Below are 10335 nucleotides of genomic sequence, written 5' to 3'. Positions count from 1 at the left end.
AGCGAGAGAGAGAGAGGGAGATTATGGGTCAGGAGCAGGGCTGCATGGAAAGAATGACAAGAAAACAACAGGTCTGAGCTAATTATCTTGTTCTTTCAGGGCTTATCGGCCTCTGGCACGTAGACGTTAGTGTTTGCACGATGGGAATCTTCAGCGGGAGACTCAAAGCATCACCACATTTGGGATCGATACAGATAAACCGCAGCCAAACACAATAATTAAACCTAACAGTGACCCTGATGGGGAGCGTCTTTATAATCCTCGGGGCCGTCTGCTTTATCAGATTCCATCTGGGAGCCGCTGGTTGGTCCAGTTCGTCACTCACACAGACAGTCAGGCTCTTTTTCCCCTCAGCCAAACCCTCCAATCACACATAATGATTTCCATTTGTTATAGCTGCAGGCACAGAGTGAATTTTTTGTCCATCCCAACGTAAATCATTTCCTAAGACCGAACCAAAAATAACTTTATCCCTCGCTTCAATGATAACTGGTCTCAAACCTCCTTCGTTTAGCTCTGAACTGAGTTCATCCCTGAAATATAATGATATGCAGTTGATTTAGCAACGAGAGACAATTTTATACCACAAGTAAGATTGGAAAATACATATTAAAGTCTCTAATCTCTGCAACGACTAATGAAAGATCAGAGAGGGGGAAAAGACAAGGAGGAGAAAAGAGGAAGAAAAGAAAAGAGAGAAGACGGGGTTAAAGAGAAGAGGAGTGGAGGAAGAAGAGTAGATTAGTTGAGAGGGAGAGGAATAGGAGAGGATTAGATGGGAAAGGAATAGCAGAGGAGAACAGAAATGAGGAGGAGGAGGCAGAGGAGTGAGAGATGTAAATCACTTTGAGACCTTTCTGTTTCACACCCCACTGCAGCTGAAAACCCAAACGTCCACAGCAGAACATCTGTTGTGTTTGGCTTCCTCTTCTCTCTCCTCTCCTCCTCAGCCAACCTCTCTGACAAACCCTTGGACTCGCCCTCCCCAAAAACAGCTTTATCCATCTCTTGCATATAATAGATCTTTGACCTGGGAGAAGGATGAAGAGGATGAAGAGGAGGAAGAGGAGGCGCCAGGGGGGTGGACTGAAGGGGGAGAGGTTACAAATATATGAGCGTCTCTGTGAGAAGAGGCTGCCCTGCAGGAAACGAGAGCCTCGGCTCGTCACATATTTCTCCAAACACAACAGCGTCTGGCTGTAATGTGTGGTTATTATGGATCGCAGCTTTGCTGATTCAGAGATGATCTCATGCTCCTCTGGCAGGAGATTATCTTCCAGTCGTCCTAAATAGCATCTCAGATTCTTGTTTTTCTGGACACATGAAGCTCAGAAGGCTCAGCAGCCTGTCCAGGGAAAACATTTCTAAAAGTGACTGAATCAGGCTCTTACAGAAAAAAATACTTTCTTTTGAGGAACACTTAATAATTGTGGTCAGATTAAAGATACCTGAGCTGCCATCAAACTTCAAAAATGTCTGTAATATGGAAAAATGAAAAGATCCACATCGAATGCTTGTGAAAACTTTCAATCGTCTGTGAAGAAATGAAATGAAACTAGAATGACACTCAGTAGAGAGAGAGGATGTCGCACCTTGTACAGATTGTTCAGCCCTATGAGGCGAATTGAGATCTGCAAATAAAAATCAGTACAAAAGGACACGGGTGAAAACATAACCTCCCTGGCAAAGGTAATAAAGAAAAAAAATCCACCAAACATCACTGAAAACAAAGAAAAAACGATGTTAAAAGTAATATAACAAATATAAATGCACTTTCTTTCACTTGTTAAGTGTTTTCAGTTGCCAGATGGAAAAGATCCGAGTGGAAACGCTGACAAAAACCTTGTGATATCACATTAAAACGTTTGCTGAGGGAGAAAAGCTCCAAGTGATGAAAACATCACTTACGTGTGGTGAATTGAGGCGACTGTGATCGTCCTCAAATTCATGCATGAAACAAACATGAAGGTCACTTTTTCCATCCGTTTTTTTCTGTGGTTTTCCACATCCTCTTCCTCAGGGACGTGTTATTACGTCTTTGACAATGTGTCCAACACAAGAGGAGAAATCACGAGGACAAATAGTCTTTTCAGGCATAGACCTACTTTCCCCATAAAACTGCAGCAGTAGCCAAAAGCATTTTAACTTGTAATCAAATTCAAATAAAGGTAAATCTACCTAATGCTTCTTTTTTCTTATTTAATTTGACATTACGGGGAAAACATATAATAAACTAGAACGACACTCATTCGAGCACATACTTCCCAACAGTCCCATTATGAAACTACATTTAAACTCACGCGATCCAGATCTTTACTTGGATCTGCACCAAATTTCACACACTCATAAATATCAGTCCCCTGAATGTGCCTGGTTGTTTTCATCAAGATCTGTAACTTATTCTCTGAGAAATCAACAAAGAAAAATGCAATGTTAAACAAAGTTTTAAAATATTCTGGATCCTCCCTCAGATCCAGATACTAAGTACTTCTACTTATCAGTTCCAGGACTCTAAAGTTTTATTCATCTGTCTTTTTTATCATAGCTCATGCCACTTTAACTGGCTGTTCTATCTCTATGCTTCTGTCTGTCTCCTGCTGGTTTCCTGGAACTTTTCCCCTGTGTGATATTGACTGTCTCTCGTCCCTGTCAGTTTTTTCCCCCCGTACACTCTTGTCTGTCTCCAGCACCTTGCTAATCAGCCCCACAGTTGCTCTTTGTCTCCTGCCCCTGAAGTCCTGTCAGGCATGTTGTCCAATAATAACCCGGCCAGGTAGCTCAGCCATGTGGAATTTGACATTATGTCCTGGGGCATGTCGGGCCCCCGGTGGGAGAGTGTGAGTGGACGGGATACAGCCAGTGTCAGGCTTTTCCACAGAGAGCTGCACAGTGTGGGATGAGTTTTATCAAAAGGAGCCGCAGATAATTAGATGGATATAAGGCTGATATTGTTGCATTATCATTAATTATCATCAACAAATCTCATAGAACATTAACTTCATGAGCCATGTTCATTGATGTGAAAGGCTAAATTAACCAAATACACCATGACTCATGTATTTGTTTTTAATTTAATATTTCGACATTTCGGGCTTTTACTTTAAAGGAAGCCTTTAATCTACTGTACAAATTATTTGTCACATTTGATGAAGAAAATTACTTCCTTTACATAGAAAACCACATTTTTATTTCTTAGTTCTTATTTTATATTCTTATTTTCAAACCAGCTAATAAACATCAAGTAAACCTGCCACTTTTATTTACATTTTCATAAAAATTTACAAATAACTTCACCAAAGCATCTTATTCAAAGTTTTTGTTACTGATTTGTTTGACCATTGTCTTGTCTTGTAGCATTGTGTTTCCTTACTCAACCCCCCCTTCAGGATGTATTATTGAGATGATTTTTACAAGTTCAAATTAAATGGGGTATGTAAGTTATATGTAAAAAGGTGTAAACCATGCACATCACAACATGCTGTCATTATCTCTTTAGGCAGCATCACAGCTGTAAACATGCTCTAAGAGCCTCCAACATACTGCAGGTATGATAATCGTGCACATATAGTTTTCATGTAAACATAATATATAACCCTAAAGCAGTGAAAACAACACAGACAAGGAGACGGCACTGAAGTTTGATGGTTACACTGCACATAGTTCACCCTCCTACACTTCTCCTCATTCGCCCTCCCATCTCCCTTCTCCTCTCCCCGAGGACCCGGGGCCGCTGGCTGCAGAGGCGCGGTCACAGTGATTCATGAGCGCGGCGGAAGGAATGTGTATGAGCACCACATGTCTTTTCAGTTACATGCTTTACACACACACACACACACACACATACATGTACACACACATGCACACATACACACACTCGTAGCGACAGGTGCTGCAGCAGAGTATGTGGCGCTGAAGGAAGCCCTTGTTAATGTTGGCACCGGGCTCTCAGCTGTGCCCTGTCGCACCACTGGAGGCTGTGTGGTCACAGGCTGATATATGGGCTGCTGTACAGGAACAGACGTGCCATCACATCCATTCATTATGAAGTTACAGTGCAGGAGTGAGCACAGACAAACTCTGTATTCTGTCCAACTGTCAAAAGCAAGTATTGACTCTGATATGTCACCGTACTCAATATTCTGCCCATTAATTATCCAAAGACAGTGTGTTGTGATGTTTGTTTTTGTTTCACATGTCCATGACTGAGACAATCTTTGAGATTTCCAATGTGGATTAACGAGGGACAGTTTCTGCGAAGAGAAGTTTCTGCTCAATTACATTTTTATTGCCTCAAACAGCACAAAAACACGCAGTCAATAATTTTCAGAGGGACTATTTCTTTGGTGTAAAGTGGTTCCAAAGAAAACTGTTCTAAAATAAGTCTGAGGTCCATTCATAATAACCAGGAGAGTATTTGTGGTGAATTTTCAAATGTGATTTATCATTATATTACGCGCCACAAATTAAATTACTTTCACCTCTGTTGCTTAGAGACTGAAAACTCAACACTTCATATATTTAACTATCTGTGTGGCTGCATGCAGGACATGAATAGTGAGTTTTTAGCCACACTTACACTTTATGGGTGATTCACTAACATATCTCAACAACTCCTGGACAGATTTCAATGAAACTTTGCACAGCTCATTGTCTCCAAAGGATAAAACCAACTGATTCCCATGATCCTCCTGCTCCAGCTCCACCTGCAGGTCAACCTTCTAACTTACAGTGTGAAATACCTCAACAGCTTCCTGATGGAGTGGCAGCAAGTTGTGTCAGTCATGGTTTCCAGAGGATGAACCCTAATCAACTTGGATATTTTGCTGTGGCACCAATATCAGGTTAACTTTTTCTAACTGCTTTATGACCACATGACCAATGACATTCCAATTAGCTTTAGCTGTGCTTTGGTGCTAATTAGCAAGTGTTAGCATGCTAACATGTAAAATAAGATGGCGGATGTGGTGAACATCATAACTGCATTGTACCTTAGCATGTTAGCATTGTCCAAGTTCATACTCACAGAATTGACATTTGTGTTTTTTTACGTAAAATGTCTCAACAACTATGAGATGGATTTTCATAAATTTTTGTATATGCCCCAGAACCGTGCGCCATCATCAGGTCAATACTTCAGATTGTTCCAACTTTGCTTTATGACCAAATGCCTGTAAACTAATAACATTTCTATCAACTTTAATTGTGCCTTGTTTTTAGTAGCAGATGTTGCTAACATGCTACACTAAGATAATGGACAGGCTAGGTCTAGCTTGTTGATGTTAGCATTTTGCGGCACACTACTGGCCTCATGAACTGTCAGCGTAACAGCATTGGACTCTGTCTCGTTGATTGTAATTTTAAATATCGTCATCATTAAAAGTGAAATTTTATTCACTATCTAAACGACTGTCTTGAGATGGCAGCAGAAATCGAAGAAGCTGATCTCCAAAAATAAATAAAACTGAAATTACTGTAGCTGCATAGATACAACTGGAATTCATTTGGGTGAACCGACCCTTTAAGCTTGAATATCACAGAGAGTTGAACCTGTGTAAATATTAATATTTCATTCTCGGAGTTGACAGCCGTGGCCCCATTTGTTAATCACAGAAACGTATCACTGTCAATGGGTTCAAAAAAGTCCAAAAATGTCCAAAATGGATAAAAAACACCTTGTTTTTAATTTGACGTCCCCACGTTTTTAACATCTAATTGGCTATGAAAATGTTTAGTAAACCCAGCGGTAACAAAAATTTGGCAACCTCTGTCGAGGACCACTGAGGTCACGAGTAGGTTATGAATTTTGAGCTGATTGTGATGACATGAAACCACTTTCCAGGATAAGACGTTTCTGCTGACAACTATCTGTACATTCCCATTCGTGTGTGTGTGTGTGTGTGTGTGTGTGTGTGAGTGAGTGTGTGAGTGTGTGTGTGAGTGAGTGTGTGTGTTTATTTATCTGTCCATCTTTCGTTCACGTTCTCTGGGGCCAGAAGGTTTTAGCTGGTGAGAATGAGACAAGGACGGCAACTGGCAAACGAGCCAGTTCATCAGCGACGGAGACAGCTGAGTCCTCTGAGAGCGGAGGCGTTAATAGACGCATAGAAATGTTCACACTTAAATTAATATCACCTGGAGATAGCGTGGTAGTTTACATACCGTGTCTCTGTGCGTAGCATGTGAAACCGGGGTCAGGTTGGAGCTTGTTAGGATCCCTGTCCGCCTCTTCTAACAGTTTCAGTTGCTGTCGCGTTCGTGCATGCATGTGTGTGTGTGTGTGTGTGTGTGTGTGTGTGTGTGTGTGTGTGTGTGTGTGTGTGTGTGTGTGTGTGTGTGTGTTTGTGTGTAGAGGTGTGTCTTTTACCCTGAAAGAGACCCTGAACATATGTCTGCATTTGTGTGTTTTTGTGTGTGGTTTGCACGTGCAAACATTTATGTGTAACCAGAGGAATGCAGCGGTGCCTCATCCAGAGGCCTGCCTTTCTGTGTGTTTGTGTGTGTGTGTGTGTGTGTGTGTGTGTGTGTGTGTGTGTGTGTGTGTGTGTGTGTGTGTGTGTGTGTGTGTGTGTGTGTGACCTGTAATGGTTTTCAGTGAGGATGGATCTTAATTGAACCAACTTTATCCCAAAATCGTGCCTGCTGTACAAAAATAATGGACGAGGTGGAGGTGAGTTCATGACTTTCTGTATCAGGACACATTTCATTGTACTTATACCCTAATACAGTTAAAAGCTGCTACGTTTCTTTGTTTGTCGTCATTTTACTCGTGACAGTTAACAGTTCATTAGAGCTGTACCAAAATAAACAAACTCATCTTGTTCACTGACCTCCTCACAGCTCATTCGTGTCAAGCAGCAGCCTCTATCAGAATATTATTTCTAAATATTGAGCACTTTATAATAGTCTCCATCAAAGGGGTCCGGCCTCTGGGAACATTTCCCTGGATACGCACTGCACAGTTTCAAGTGCCGTGCAACATTAGAGACCGAACTCTGAGGTTACGCATTCCTGGCCCTAGCTGGTTGCTGTCTACAGCTGCTGGCCGCTTGATGAATGAACCAATAGCGTCCTGGCTAAGTGATGAATGGACCAATAGAGGATGATGGATAACAGCGGGGCGGGGAGCGGACGAGGGGGAACGGATGGTCTCAGCGAGGTCCGAAACATGAATGTAGCAGCAAGATGTTAGAATCGAGGGAAAGGGGATGGGAGGAGAGGGAAAGAGATAAAGAGAGATAGAAGAGACAGGTAGTGTGGGTGTGGTGATAAGTGAGGGGGGGTGGGAGTGAGAGGGGGAAAGAGAAATGTGACAAAGTGTTAGTAAGAGGAGGAGAGCTGACAAGTGGAGGGAGGATTGACGAGCAGGGAGAAAAGTCCGAGGAGAGTGAGAAGAAACAAAGACAGAAAATCCCAAAAAGGTAAAGAAAGAAACAACACAGAGTCTACAGCCATGCTAGCTAACATGCGGATCTTCAGGTATAGCATTTACCACGTCTATTATCTTAGGCTACAGCCACACTACTACGTTTGAATGGGGTCATGTGACAGGAGCCGGACGAATCAGCGAAGGCTACATCGTGAACGAAAAGACCCAATCGGCTGTGTCTTCATTATCGTTTCCAAATATCTCAGATTCTGTCCGTCCACACTAACTTTCAAACAAAAACGAGTGACCTACATTTTACGACAATCCTTTCAATTCAATTGTTGCTGAGACATTTTCCTGAAATCCAGCAATTTTAACCCTCATGGTGGCGCTAAAGGAAAAGGATCTCTAAAGGATCATCGTGATTCATCCTCTGAAGACCGTGAATGTCTTCTTAAAAGTTGGTGTCTAACCATCCAGCGGATGTTGAGATATTTTACTGTTTAAGTGAAAACTTTGAGCTGTTTGAGCTGGGAGAAAAAATCTGTGGATCAACAGATTCAATAGGAATCATCCCCTGGGGACTACAAATGCAAATACTTATCAAACTATCCAACAGTTGACTAGATATTTCAGGGTAGATATGCCAACAGCAAAGCAAATGGCAACCCACAGTGATCTCACCCATAAGTTTGTGGGCTGCTCTTTTGATGCCTTGAGTTTTGTCAGGCGCCATCTTGGTTTTTTTTAAACCAAAAGTAACCATATTTGGAGAATCGAGGGTGGAGCCTGACTGAGAGGTCGAGGACACATACGCCCACCTACACCAGCAACCTGCACCCATTGGACGAAAGTAGCTGTCAATCACACAGTATCCATGCCCCAATGTATACTGGGCTTTATTGTCTATTTGACACTAAATGGGACCATAATTCACAAAATGAACATCATGCTGTGTTGAAGGAGAAGTGAAACTTCTTAGGAAAATGTTTACTGATTTTGAGACAATTAATGAGACTTAGGGTTATTTTCTCATTGACTTCTATAGAAACAAACCTCTATTTGTAACCAATGGAGTCGCCCTCTGCTGGTCCCTGGAGAGAACACAGGATTCATGGCTTCGCTTTGCGGACGTGGAGTCTACGTCAATTTCTATACACAGTCTGGTTGAAAGGCCGATGAAAGGAGGGAGTAGTGATGTGCGATGATGCACAGAGCAGATGACTTGTGTTATTCATGTGTGTTTGTACAGATCCATCAATGCCATAATACCACATTCATTTATAGTATAGAATAAAACCAGACAAATCTACCTGGCAACCACTCAAGAACCATGTCATGAGACTACGTTGACGAAAGGCACTGTAAAAGAAAATGGGAAAAACAAAAACACTCCTTTGAGGCCACGCTGCAGAGAGATTAAATCCCCTTCTCGTTCTGACATCAAAACAGTGGAAAACGCGGGGCACATTTTCAGGTCTCTTGATGGTGTATGCACAGGTTTTCATGCGTATCAAAACTGTCCCGACACAGCTCTCACCTGCAAGTCAGGACTGAGCCGCAGACGTAATTCCTCCTGCCGGGGACGACTGAAATCAGTAATAGCAACAGGGTGCAACCTCGTGCCACGCAGAGCTAACCTGTGGCAACTTGGCAGCGAAACTGTCAGACAGTCATGCAGGTTTGGCTCCGAACATCTCTGTCAACACGCGTTTCGCAACAAAGGGAGCCTGATTAAAGTCCGCACACCTGTTCATCCTCTGATATCAAAAAGAATCTCGTGTTTCTATTCACGAGCTGTGCACCGTGTATCCTCCAGAGTCTGTGAGAGTCATTAGCTGCAGCGGAGCACAGAGGAAACTGAAAGGATTGTAGGTGAGAGTAGCTGAGTGATCCTCCGTGTTTGAAGTTGGTTGATGATGGAGAACATGTGGGTCGTTTTGCAGACTCATGCCTTCAAGCAGAGGAGAAGAAAAAGAGTGCAGACAGAGACAGAGAAGGAAGGTTGGAGGCAAGGATGAGAAATTGGTGTGAAGAAGTGAAAAAAGGACGGTATCAGAGTTAACTAGACTCAGCGGAGCGCAGACCTTCGCCAAGGCTCAACAGTCTCTTTAAATTCAATCCAGCCGTGCAGCTAAACCAATAAAACAACGCGAATCATAAAAATCCTGCTCTTCATCGCAGAACATGAAACTACATTTAAATCTTAGATCTGCACCACATTGAACACACACTCTTTTCATTAAGATCCACGAATTAATCCCTGAGAAATTTGTGAAAATGTCAAAAAATAAATAAAAAAACATCTCGCAATGTTAAGGAAAGTTATTAAAAAAATTCCTTGATCCACGACGTGATCTGGATCTTCACTAAAAATTGAATAGAGGCTCAACAGTCCCCTCAGATTAAATCAAGCTGCACCAAATTGCACAAACTCAGTCCCCTAAATATGCCTGATCTTGCAATGTTAACGAAAGTGAAAAATTCCTTGGCTCAACACCAAAATTGAATGGTCCCATCTTGACACCAAGTTTCGTGGAAATCTGTTTTGTAGTTTTTGCAAAATCCTGCAGAGAAACAAACAAACCATCAGAATGTGAGGCATCAATTAGCTCAGCTGTAACAGCAGCAGTGGTTCAGTTATAGAGACAGAAGTCAAATTAGAGATACAACACAATTAAATACATAGATTAGAAGTAAACAGGTTTACAATCAGATTTACACAGTAAAAGCAGAACTACTTTTAGAGATTTATTGTATCATCATTGATGCATCAAGACGTAAGCAGTACTTTAATTCTGCCATCAGTTATGGTGAAGCTGTTTTATACAGTTTAATCAAAAATAATCATATTTCCCAAAACTTCCCTCTGAAATCTGGTATAAAGTGTGTAAAATTGTAAAAGTATAAAGAGTTTAAAGCGGAAGAAAATGGAAATACTCTAGTACAAGTGCAGTTCCTCCATATTT

The sequence above is a fragment of the Hippoglossus hippoglossus genome, chromosome 5, assembly GCF_009819705.1.
Source record: "Hippoglossus hippoglossus isolate fHipHip1 chromosome 5, fHipHip1.pri, whole genome shotgun sequence".
Lineage (NCBI taxonomy): Eukaryota > Metazoa > Chordata > Actinopteri > Pleuronectiformes > Pleuronectidae > Hippoglossus > Hippoglossus hippoglossus.
This window is presented reverse-complemented; position numbering follows the sequence as displayed.